The sequence below is a fragment of the Camellia sinensis genome, chromosome 4, assembly GCF_055761805.1.
Source record: "Camellia sinensis isolate YWXY chromosome 4, ASM5576180v1, whole genome shotgun sequence".
NCBI classification, from domain to species: domain Eukaryota; kingdom Viridiplantae; phylum Streptophyta; class Magnoliopsida; order Ericales; family Theaceae; genus Camellia; species Camellia sinensis.
Window position 1 is genome coordinate 27,990,726 of NC_138964.1, and position 13,102 is coordinate 28,003,827.

Here is a 13,102-nt window from a genome sequence, read left to right on the forward strand (position 1 = left end):
GATCAAAGATCCAAGTTATGTTGAGATTGATATATGTTATGATGTCTATTTACATGTTTTTGAACTATATTCTAACCATTAAAGAACCTATTTTGAGCCTTGAAAAAGAGTACCAAAAATTGGATTTTTGCTGAATTTTCGAACTGCTTTCTGCCAGAATCGCCGCACGTGCGGGGCTCACAGCCGCACGTGCGACCCAAACTGCAAAAATTCGTTCGCTCTGTTTTGCGTGCTTAACCCTCTGGTATTTTTGAAATTCATGTTTGAAGTTCCTAAGATGCCTATAAATTCGTTCGAAGTGAAATGATGCAGGAAATGAATTAAGAAAGAAAAAGAACTAATGTCTAAGTTATGTATGTGTACAGGGCACATTCCAGGAGGGACAAGCACTCCGTTGTAGCACTGTGAGTAGTACAAAAATGTACATTTTATCTAATGTTGACAATTATTGTTACTAATGCTCTGTTCCTTGTAAGTGTTATACGAACATTTATGACAATTGGAAAGCAATGTGAACTTATATGAATGCTGAAAGATTCGCGTACGTCGGTATGATTTTGGAATCCTTATGTTCTGTTAATGACGAATATTAGCCATTTGTTATTTATCAGCATACTATGTTATTTCTTAGAGAATAAGTGGAACCTATGTTCATCCTTGAAGAATGATATTTGTGTGAATCTAAGATTATGTTACGAAGGGACCCAAGATCGTTTAGAATCTATGATATGAATGCAAAGGTTTACCATCAGTATGCAACCCACATAAGAATATGAATTATTCTATTTTGTTAAGCGCATGATAATGATATGATATAACAAGAAATGCTCTGTTTTCTATTAACTTAATGAATGATTATTCAGATATGTAGAAGTATTCACATCATCTTTAGCACAAGGCCCTTACCCAGGGGTAATGATACCGCGGTTCAAATAATTAAGTTACAAGTTTACGTATGTTCTAAGTTTAAGTCTGTTATAAGTTTACGTATGCTATAAGTCAAGAATGTTACAAACTCAAGAATGTTACAAGTTTATATATGTGACAAGTTCAAATATGTACAAGTTTAAGTAAAGTTACAAGTACAGGTATATACAAGTTTAAATATGTTACAAGTTTTCAAATTTAAGTATGTTATAAATTCAAGTATATTACAAGTAGACGCATGTTACAAGTTCATGTATGTTATAAATTCAAGTATGTTACAAGTATACGCATGTTATAAGTTCAAGTATGTTAGAAGTTTAAGTACGTTACAAGCTTAAGTATGTTACAAGCTACGTTACAAGCTTACATATGTACAAGTTCAAGTGTACTATAAGTTTACAATGTTGAGGAATTTCTTTATGGAACTAACAAGAATGCTTTTTATTGATTTGCCAGCGCTATTAAAAGGCAAAGTATAAGTAAGTATGAATTCTGATTTCTATTAATGATTCAAGCATAATGCATATGTATGCATTTATTTCCGTTTATGGTATGACATTTATGTATGGTTTGGTCTGTAAGACCTGCTAATTATTGGTATGGAACAAAGTGCTACTTGGAACTAAGTGCTACATTGTGAGCCACCGCTAGAGTCCATGTGAGACACCTCTTGAGTCCATACAAATGTGAAAATTATGAGGCTGAAAGCCATTCTGTGAAAGTTATGAGGCTCATGGCCATCTGTATAAGTTGTTATGAAATGAAACAAAGTGCTACACGGAACTAAGTACTACAATGTGAGTCACCTCTAGAATCCGTGTGAGACACCTCTTGGGTTCATATAGATATATATATATATATGTTTCAAGGGCTTTAATGCTGACATGTTTCAAGGGCCTTAGTGCCATATGTTATAAGGGCTTTATGCCACATGTTTCAAGGGCCTTAGTGCCATATGTTATAAGGGCTTTATACCACAAGTTTCAAGGGCCTCGTGCCATCATGTTTCAAGGGCTTATAGCCACCATGTTCATGTCGCAAGATTGTACCTAAGGCCGTTATGTACTTAGCACAGAATCAGACTAACTATGTGAATTCTACATCTTTATATGCATTGCTATGTGTTATGTTTCAAGTTAAGCATCTCTTTATTTATGTATTACTATTCACTGAGCCCGGCTCACTCTCTGTTATGTCTGTTTCTGTAGGTCACCAATTAGGTGATCAGTCCCAGCCGTGACGCCGCTTTCTTTTGTCAACCTCCGTGGGTCTAGGCACTGCATAAGAACATTTATTTTGTAAAATCTGTTAAGATGTTGGCTTACTTTTGATCGTCCACCCAAGGTTGAATGTATAAAACTTCAATGGTTTTGTATGTGCCCAATGATAGGGCTGGGTCTGTATATATGTATGTATCTAACTGATGTTCAGGTGTATGTTTTAGATTTTATTTGTTTGTTAAAAGTTTGTGATCCTGGCATGATAGTAGTAGCTCAATGGAGTTTGTTTCCAATGTCAAATTTTGATATTTAGTGCTTCCGTTTAGGCCCCATATATATAGATATAAAACAGGTTAAGTGTCCGTTTCTGAAGTGGTCATGCCCAAACTTCTAGGGGCGGGTTTGGGGCGTGACAACTTGTCTGGCCTTCCAAGGGTGCATTGTGGCCATAACTTTAGCCTTCATCTTGACCAGCCACTGAATGGCTGTCGTCTGCATTGTCACTAATTTCTTCACCATACCCTCCCCCTGGGTCAGTGCCATCAAAGGGTTTTTTCCCAGGGTCCTCATGCATCCCTAGGGACTAGTCAGTTTGCTTCTTGTTAGCTATCACTCCAAATTAGACAATGTCCCACTGGGTGCGCCAAAATATATTAGCAAAAATCTGGTTTGGACTGTAATATCGATAGACAACAAACAAACTAGTTTTCACAAACAACAAGATCAAGCAATGTGGTTGAGTGTCTTAATGCCTTGATAGGTTCAAGGACTTCTTTGGAGGTTTACTTCTTGAAGAAACAAAGTAAATACAACTAGAAATTTACTGATAGTAATCAAACTTGTCTTTTTAACCACAAGGATCAAATTACAAGTCTTTTAACACTACAATCGACAGAACTTTACACAAACTACAAATGCTAACTACTACTGCTGCTGCTACTCCTAACTACAAGAACTACTACTCCTAGATACATTAGATTACTCCTAGATTCTCAGGTTGTGAGTTCATTTTTATGTCTTGTCCTCCTTCGAATTCCCAGCCTTTATGCCATTGGTCATGCTGTCCAACGTTGCCACGTGTTCCATCATGAAGCAAGTTACTTCCACTTCTTTGAATAATTGCCTATAATCTCCACAACCACTTATAACTACTCCATCTGTTGTAGCCTTGTCCTTCTCTTCAATCTGTGTGAATAAACCACGTGCCCTACATCAACATACCCCTAAACTCATGGCTCTACTCTTGAGCCACACTTGGCTATGTTCCATCACATTTTTAGGCATATCGACAGAAGAAACTGCCTCTGCTTTGACTGTATATGAAACTGCTCCTTTAACTATTTCAACCCTGTCACTTGTTCTGCATTTCAAAGCCCACACGTGTCACCAATCTTGTAGTCCTTGCTCCTACCACATACTAGATCATCTCTCCTTATTTGGACATGTTTATCGATAAACAGAAATAGTTTTTGGTGGCAACACCTACCTCTTGGGACAAAACAAGTTCCAAAGTGCTTGTCGTTCCAGTTTTCGTAAACAATCCACCCTCAACCCTAACCCCAATTCGCCACCACTACAAGAAAAAGAAGATTTCACGACTAAAAATGGATTTTTTGTCGCTGAAAGTAGCAGAATTGGCGACTAAAATGGAATTAGTGCCAAAAAAATAGTTTAGTAGCCAAATGTAGGGGTTTTCGCGACTAAAACTCAGTTTAGTTGCCGAATATAGGGGTTTTAGCGACTAAAATAATTTTAGTAGCCAAAAGAGAAGGTTTTTGGCGACTAAAAACATTTAGTAGCCAAAAGTGTAGGTTTTAGTGACTAAAAAATTGTTTGGTCGCCGATTATACGTGTTTTACCGACAAAAATCAATTTCGTAGCCAAAAGTGCAGCTTTTTGGCTACTTAAAAAAATTTAGTAGCTAAAAGTCAAGAATTGCCGACTAAAATGCAGTTTAGTCGCCAAAAGTAGAGGCTTTGGCGACTAAATTTCAGTTTAGTCGCCAAAAGTGGAGGTTTTTCGGTGGGAATGAATTTTTTTAGCGACTAAAATATAATTAGTAGCCAAAACTATACAATTGGCTACTAAAAAATAGATTTAGTCTCCAAAAGTGATCTAATTTTTGTTTTTTAGTAAATAATTTATTTTTTACATAAATTATATTGAATAAAAATAATTATTTTTATATATATAGCTAGATATTAATACGGGTCAATATAGTATATAAATCATATATGTTGCATATATATTCATGCGGTGTTGTAGTGGCATAGTGGAGAGATTGTGTTGCTAAAGGTCTAGAATGTGGGAGAGGTTGGCGGTTCGAATCTCAAAAAAAGCAAAAAAGTTGGTTTTTTTTTTTTTTTTTTTCACAGAAGCACCTTTGGCGACTAAAATTTAGCCGTCAAAAGTGTTTATTTTGGGCGACTGAACGGTTTAGTCGGCGATTCACGGACTATTGGCGACTAAAAGATTAGTCGCTAAATGTGTGATTTTAAAAAGTGTAAATCACTATTGGCGACTAAGTCGTTGGTCGCTAAAGAGCTATTTTTTGCCGACTAAAAAAATTTTAGTCGCCAATACCTCTGGCGACCATATATACGCGACAAAACGGGCGACTAAAAAAATTAGTCGCTGAAAGTAACACTAGACTTTCGGCGACTAAAAACAGACTTTTAGGGACTAAAATGTGCTTTTTCTTGTAATGCACGCATCCTGTACCATATGACTATTCAACGTTTGATCTCCAAAGAAGGGATTACAAATCAATGGCAAGCCCCCGATGATACTCTTCAAGATAGAGTTTCACTCGTAAAGCGTTACAAACACACCAACCGATGGATGGGCCAAAACTTGCAATTGTGGAGCCCACGAAACCGCTTTCCCAAATGCCACCATGTTTTCAACAAAATAAGTGTCTCTAGTGGTCTCTGAGCGACCAAAGGAACAGAACTTTACTAGAAATTGATGTTTCTGCCAATGCTAGAACCTCATTAGGCGGTGGGGTGGTTATGGTGCCATAGCTAACATACATGACAGAAGTGGGTTTGGCTGTCTAATCACGAGAGGCAGCCAGTCTCATCGGAGTCTGATGGGGCTGGTGATGATAGGGTTAAGGGGCCCATGTGGAGCACTTTTTGCAACTTCGACTTCAGATCTTTTGCGATGGCGGGCTCTAGCTCTTCGAAGGCGTTCAGCACCACTGCTGTAGCCTTTGGCAACTTTAGTCCCATGTTATGAAGCATTCGAGTAATCGGTGATTCTAGGTTTCCGAGGACGATTCTAGTAAGTCGTCCACGGGGACTGCCGACAATCCTGGGATGAACTTGAGAGTTTTGTCTATATTTTCCACTATACCTGTTATTGCATAAATAAAACAAAAGCATAAGAAGAAGAAAAAATATACATAAATATTATTGCTTAGGTGTCAAACAAATGGTGTGTAACATACTAAAACTGGAATGTGAATATCATTTCCTTTATTTTATTTATTTTGTTGTAAAAAAAAAAAAAGTGATTTTTTTTTAAAATTTTTTTTCATGATAGAGACACAAATCCAAGGAAAGCAAAGATGTTACAAGTTGGCTAAAAGGCAACTAAAAATAGAACACCAAAATGGAAACAGAGCCCAAAACAGAGTGCAAGTTCGTTCAAAATTTGGGGCTTTTGATGTTAGGTTTGAAGTTGCAATTGAAATTGAGAAACAAGGGTTTTAACTTTGGATTTGGGGTTTTTCAATTTTGTTGAGTTAGGTTTGACCATGTTGTAACCAAAAAATAGTGAAGTTATTTTTTTTTTTTTAATAATTTTTCTATAAACACAATACATATATGCATGATAGTGAAATATATCTAATGTAATGCTTAGTGGCGGCTCAAATGGTGGTCTAAGGCAAAATTTTAAAATAAGGCCTTTTGATATTAATTCTAATAAATGTTTATATTTTTTATATTTATTTTTATACTTCCAAATCTTATTGTATAGCAAAAAATAAATAAATAAATCAATAAATAAATAAAATTTGCATCTGGAGTTTTTGAAAAAATAAAAGAAGGCTGTTATATATCATCGATTTATTTTACTAAATTTTTACTTCTCATGTGGTTTCACATGTAATATAGTATGTCTCATAAGTTTTTAAATATAGAGTGATTTCTACATATATGCATAATTTTTATCACACACACACACATATATATCTATATAATAAGGCACAAAAGTTTTTGAAAAATGTATCAAAATGTATGTGAGATACATTTTGATCCAATGGTTTACATTCCCTCATCTAAATTTCAATGGTGGAGATGTGTCCATTTCCCGCCCAAACTTAAATGGCATCATCACTCTCTCTCTCTTCTCATCTCTCTTTCACAGATGCATCTCTCTCCCTTCTCTCTTCCGTTTCTCTTGCGATGACCACCGCCATCGCGACACTGACGACTACCGACCACATCTCTTCTCCCTCGCCGGAGACCCAATCCCTCATCTCAAGACATGGTAGGGCAACAGACCCATATCAAAATGCAGACCCATAGAGGAGATATTAGAGATCGGAAGCTCCATTTGCAAGCGACCTCTCGCGGAGTCCATTTTGTTTCAGCAACAGTTGCAGGATGGTGGCATCGGGGCGATTGGGCATTACACCTGGTTCTAGGGTTTTGAAAACCCCTCTCAGTGACGATGCGATCTGGAAACGCCTTCGAGAGGCAGAGTTCGATGAAGACTCCATCAGAAGAAGGGACAAAGCTGAGGTTTATCTAATTGATTTTTACATTTATTGATCTGTTTACATTTATTGATTTTTTTTTGTTTGTTTCTTTTATTGTAATTTATTGATCTTTATGTGAAAATCAAGAACATATACTCATATTTAAACAAAAAAAATTTCATTTTGATGGGACTTTTGTTCCTTTGTCAAAATGTGAACCCTTAGATTAATTCAATCCAACCGCCACAAAATGTCCAAGACACAAATTATCTTTCAATGGTTGAGATTGTTTGTTCACATCCTACTGTGGATATACATTCTTAGCTGGCTCTCTCTCTCTCTCTCTCATTCAAAATTCAAAATTCGGCTGTCTCTGTCATCTCTCACTCTCAGGGCTCACAGATTGGAAGGGAGGATTTTGAAATTCGGCTGTCATGGCCTCATCAGTTTCTGGACCTTTGACTGGCCTCTGGCCCCAGTGCTAGGATTTACAATTCAGAATTGAAGCCTCTGGCCCCAGTGCTAGGTTTCTTCGTGCTGCTTCACTACTGTTAGCTCTGTTATCCTCTCTCTACCACTCTCTGTTTTGAGCAATAAAAATCGAACAATAATCTATATTTAATGGGGTCTTCTTCATCTGCCAATCTATGGGTTTTGCTGGGTTTGGGGTTGGCCGGAATACTGATAATGACGAGAAAGCTGAAGCAGGTAGTGAAAGAAGACTTTGGGGCTTTCGTGGAGAGGTTTCAGCTCCTCCCACCTCCTCAGCCTGCTCCTCCCAAAGCTCTGCACCCTTTGACTGGCCTCTCCTTCTCTGTCTCCGACTGGTATGTCCCTGATTTTTCATTTTTATTAGCAATGAAAAAAAAGAAAGAAAAGAAAAGAGAATTAAGCTTTCTATTTTGCTTTATTAATAATTTTTTTTTAAAAAAAACTATGAATTTAACTTTAAAGCTTACTTCTTTATTTGTTTTTTTGTTTTCAATTTGGGATGGGTATTGGGGAGGCGGGTATATGGATTTTTCTCATAGAATGAAAAAGGTTGCCTATTTAGTGTGAGGAGTGATTTAAGCTATGTAATATTGGTAGTGTTATGATTAATGGAATGAATAGAGACAGGACAATACTGCATTGAAGAATGGGAATGCAAGTGTGTTGTTTGGGGCACTACTTGCCATAGAGTGCTGCATGACTGAGAGAAATTGAGACCTTGACGGCTTTCTTTGTGTTATTTTAGTGCTTTAGATTTGTTTTTGAGGAGGGAGGAACGTGGGGATGGATGGGTATCTTCCAGGAAAGAACAGGAAAGAAAAGTTTGAGGCAAGGCGAATTCATATATATGAAGTGTTGTGGTTGTATGTCTGGATCCCCTTGGGGTGTGCTCCCTCCAAGGGTTCAGGGATCGAAACCTCTTAGGTTTAACATACCACAAACATTGGTAATTTATAATTTTACCACAAATTAACTTTAACACACCACAAATATTGGTAATTTTTATCATAAAAATTCATATATGTCTAATGATGTGTATCTTTTTAAGAGTGGACATTATTAATTTAGCTGAGAGAATGCATTAAAAAAAAATATGGGTCAAAATAAAAAAAAAAATAAATTATACAAAAACAAATCAAACTTGAACTTAGGCTTTTTGTACACGAAAAGCAATTGTCAAAAATGACCAATTGGATAGAGATAAAGTCATTCCCATTCATTTTTTATTTTTGCAATCTCATTGATCATAATTACCAATTCCCATTCATTTTCCTTACTGTGATTTAAAATTTCTTTTCCAATTTTCGATACTTAGATCTCAGCCGAAAATTTTAGAAATTAGGATACTTTGTTAATGCTGAATTTATCTGTGAATAGAATTAGTAATTAACTTATCTTTTCCCTACAAATTTGGATACTCTATTTTTTTTTTTTTTTCATCCCATCATCCCCACCATCACCAACAAAGTCTCACTCTCTATCAAATCAAATGGGGGTTATTGTGTGTATATATATATTGATTACAGTTTTTTTTTTTTTCCAAAATCAAACTGTGAGGATTTTCCCTTTGTTTTTTTTCTAGATGCATGTAGGATTTTGGGTATATTTTTATGGGTTTTGTTGATTTTTCTTATGCACATATATTATCTATGTATATATGCACACATATATAAAGAGTTAGTTGGGTTCTACGAAACCCATTTACTTTGATTTAGTAGGAATTTGTGGGACTATTGTATTGAGTTACTCTATTGAATGGTTGTTGTGCCCTTATTATCGTTTGGTTGTTACTAAAATATTTGATAACCATTCTATCTTCCTTGCTTATTAAGTCTTTGTTAAAATGTTTTAATGGAATTTACACACACGCAAAAAAAGAAAAAACTGAGATTAAACTTCATCTAAAACATACTTTGTCATAAATATAATTTTTTTTTTATTGGTGCACACACAATAAAAGGTAATTCTCTCTCTTGATTCAATAATTTCTGACTTCCATGATTCTTTGATTTTGAAGACCAACACATGCTCCTCATCTTTCTCTCTCTCTCTCTCTTCCTCTTTTTTTTTTTTTTTTTTGGGGGGGGGGGGTGTCTCTTTTCCCCTAAAAATCATGTCTTGCCGTGTAAAAGAAGTAAAGAAAAAGGTTGGTGAACTTATATGGTTTCATGTCTCTTTTCATGATTTAAACTACAATCTATTAGTTGGTGAACAAGGCAAAGTAGTTTTGTTCTCCTCTGCTTTGGCTAGAAGGCCAATGGAAACTAAAGCAAATAGACAATCATAATGATTAGTTAGAGTATATAGAGTATATAACCTCTGTAATCATCATTCTTGCGTTTTTCTTTGTTATGTATATATTTGTTAGATAACCTGTCATCATTTTTGTTTATCCATCATTTGTCCAAGAAGAGTGATTGAACAATAACAGAGTTGCAAGTTTAATTTGTGAACATAATCAAAACTGAGGACATCACTTTCTTGCCTTATTCAAAGTATCTGAGTGCATGACTGATCAACAAATTCTAAATTAAAAAATTAAACTATTGACTAAGATTCCTTTTTTGATTTTTGTGTTTTATTATTTTTTTTGGGCATATGCTTAGACTTGAATAAAATTTTAATTGACAACCTCATCCCTACTCTATATTGCTTATCTTAGTTTTGTTTAATTTTAATTTATAGAAAAAAAACAAATTTCAGTAATACCAATCTTTTGAACCAATAATTTTTCGTGTCTGTACATAATACACCTAAAATTTTTAGTAGCTACCATGAGATAATTAATTTTGCCTACGATTCACTAGAAATATCAGTAGTGTTGTAGGCATGGACAATTTTTTATTAATACATTTTAATGTGAATATTCTGGTTTGATTCACTACATTTTTTATTTTTTTTTACAGTTTGGTTTGTATCTACCGTATTGGTTTCTATTGTTTGTTTCATAAATAATTACAAATAATTGTAATAAGATGTGCTCCAGGTCTTCAACGCGAGTTCTTTGCTTAGTAAAAAGATTTGTTGCAAATTCTTTTTTTTTTTTTCTGCCTCTTCTCTCCTAAAATCATGTCCCACCGTGTAAATTACTCTCGAGTTTGCTTAGTTGGCAAAGGAAGTTTGTTGGATAAGAAGTAAAGAAAACTTTTCGAATTTAAACTACAATCTATTAGCTGCAGCATTATATAAAACTACTCTTGAGTTTGCTTAGTTGGCAAAGGAAGTTTGTTGGATAGAAAACACCATTCTTCTCCTCTGCTTTAGCTAGAAGGCCAGTGGAAACCGGAGCAAATCGACAATCATAATATGGTTGTTTGAAATCTTCTTGAAGGGATGCTTAGATAACCTATGTGATTGAACAATAATTGAGTTGCAAGTTCAATTTGTGATTTTTGTTTAGATATCTTTGTTAGGCTTAATTTTGATTTTTGTTTAGATATCCAAGAAGAGTGATTGAGCAATAACTGAGTTGCAAGTTTAATTTGTGAACATAATCAAAGTTGAGGACATCACTTTCTTGCCTTAATCAAAGTATCTGAGTGTATGACTGATCAACAATTTTAAAATTAAAACCTTGCTTTAATTGGCAACCTCATCCCTACTGTAGATTTTCTTCGTTTTGTTTAAGAAAATGTAATCTATGTGGATTAGCTATAAAGTTCAGTACAATAGTTCTTTTGTATGAATCTATTAAGGGTATTAAATCATGGTTTTATGTAGAGATTTGGAAAGGTAAAAGAAAAAAAGTGAGTAAAATATGAATGAAATATACTTTTACTTTTTTCTTTTTTTTCATTTAAATATAATTCCAATTTAATTATTTTAAACTACCTTTTAAACAATTTAATTCCATTATTGTTGTTGATTGTTACATTGTTGTTGTTCATGCTTTTGAATTATTTATCCATAAATCTGTATTAAGCAGGTTATAATTTATGAATCATTTTGTTGTTCATGCTTTTGATTATGAATGTATTAAGCAGTTTATAATTGTATTAAGCAAGTTATAATTGAAATTGATTGATTTTAGGGATTAATCAGGAAATCAGACATTTTGGGGCTGTTTTTCCTATTAATAATCCAATGATGGGTTGTTTTTTTCTTATTTTTTTCTTTCATTTTTCTACTTTCAATGATCGGAATCATTTATTAATCCGGTAAATTGGATTGTAATAATTGAAATGGATTGTCTTGCATTTTGGCTTCTTATATAGTTGTGGCTTTTTGCTTATATTATTTTTTAATTGTATTTGGTTATAAAAAACCAAAGTATGTATTAAAGAATAGCAAAACTTAAGCCCTCTGATTTTAGCAACTAATATAACCTTATGTCAAAAACATTGGTTTTTCAAGAAATGGATAAAAGACCAAGTTTACACACAACTAGAGAACTATATGCAACTGTTTGGTCCAGTCCGATGAATGCATATTGCAAAAATGATGAGTTTTGTGCTCTAAGTTGAAAGTGTGCCAAGCCAAAGGGGAAAACCAAAATGAAGAGGTAGGAAAATACAGAGTCTTATATGACATTTAGCCAAAAAAACCACTCCCCACCCCAACGGCTCTGATATGTAACTCCTTTGCTCGAAGCCCTCTCCCCACCCCCACCTTCAACACTCATCATCTCATTTCATTTTATGTCATTTTATATCTATTTTAGTTTGTTTTGAAGATTGATTGTTACATTCAACCTTTTAAATATATATATATATATATATATATTTATTGCATTGTTACAGTGATGCTTAGTTTGTTGTTATGCTTTTGAAATGGATTGAGCAGGTTATAGTTGTATCCTGAATCATTGTTGATTATGAATGAATAATGAAAATGGGTTGTTTTTCTTTGTTGTTTTCTCTTCTTAGGAAATCAGACATTTTTGGGATATGGGATGGGATTTAAGTTTTTTAACATATGTTTTATGTGTTGTTGGAAATTGTTATTTAGCGGATAGAGCTCTCAACTTTGCTAAATAGGAATTGTTGTTTATAGGCTTGGATAGCCAAATTTGCTGGTTTTTGGATTTTTCCAATAATTACATTTTTTTTTGGGTGACTTTTCTGGGTGTCTAATTATTGAAAAAAAATAGAGAAAAATTTCATAGCTTCTAGAATTGTGAGGTTGGGGTGGTTGAGTTTGATTTGAATAAATTATTTGTTGGTTGTTTAGAGTTTGAATTAAATTGTTTAGAGTTTGAATTTCATAGCTTCTAGACTACATTGCTCCGATGGAATTGTAATAAGGTATATTGGTCCATATTGTTTCAATATTTATTTTTTGTATTGTTTCAATATGCTAATGTTATTGTTTTTTAAATATTAGATTGTTGTGCATGCTCTTCATTGGAAAAAGTACACATAAGTTGATACATGGACATTTCAAAATGTGATAGAGAACAAGTTTGAAGGTGTCGAAGCGCTTTAGAGGTGGCCAAGTACTTTTTGTAAAGATGACAAATATTTTGTAAAGTATATCCTTCATGTTAACCACTTTTGTAAAGCTTCCTACTAATATGTGCTTCATTGAATTTCTAATATTTTTGCAAAGTGTCTTATCAATGTAAAAGATTAGACCTTATGGATGGTTATTGAGTGTAGACAGTAAAGTGCCCTTGAAAATTCACTAAATTTAGTATCTTTGCATATTTTGGTGGAAGTCACGTATGGTTGACATTGATTTTTGTGAAAATTTAGTGTCTATTGTGCAGGAATAATTTATTAGTGGGTTGGAGGAAGATGTTATAGTATTATTGCCT

The 13,102-nt window shown here is 34.2% G+C and overlaps 1 long non-coding RNA gene and 1 pseudogene across 1 annotated transcript; one reads left to right on the top strand and one right to left on the bottom strand.

The window, feature by feature from the left end:
- Window positions 1-3,158: 3,158 nt before the first annotated feature.
- On the bottom strand, window positions 3,159-6,432 carry LOC114273684 (flavonol 3-O-glucosyltransferase F3GT2-like; annotated as a pseudogene).
- A 64-nt stretch (window positions 6,433-6,496) lies between these two features.
- Window positions 6,497-12,791, top strand: LOC114273665 (uncharacterized). The gene is made up of 3 exons (XR_003633166.2): window positions 6,497-6,898; window positions 7,249-7,682; window positions 12,670-12,791. It is a non-coding gene; the product is annotated as an uncharacterized LOC114273665 (long non-coding RNA).
- Window positions 12,792-13,102: the final 311 nt, after the last annotated feature.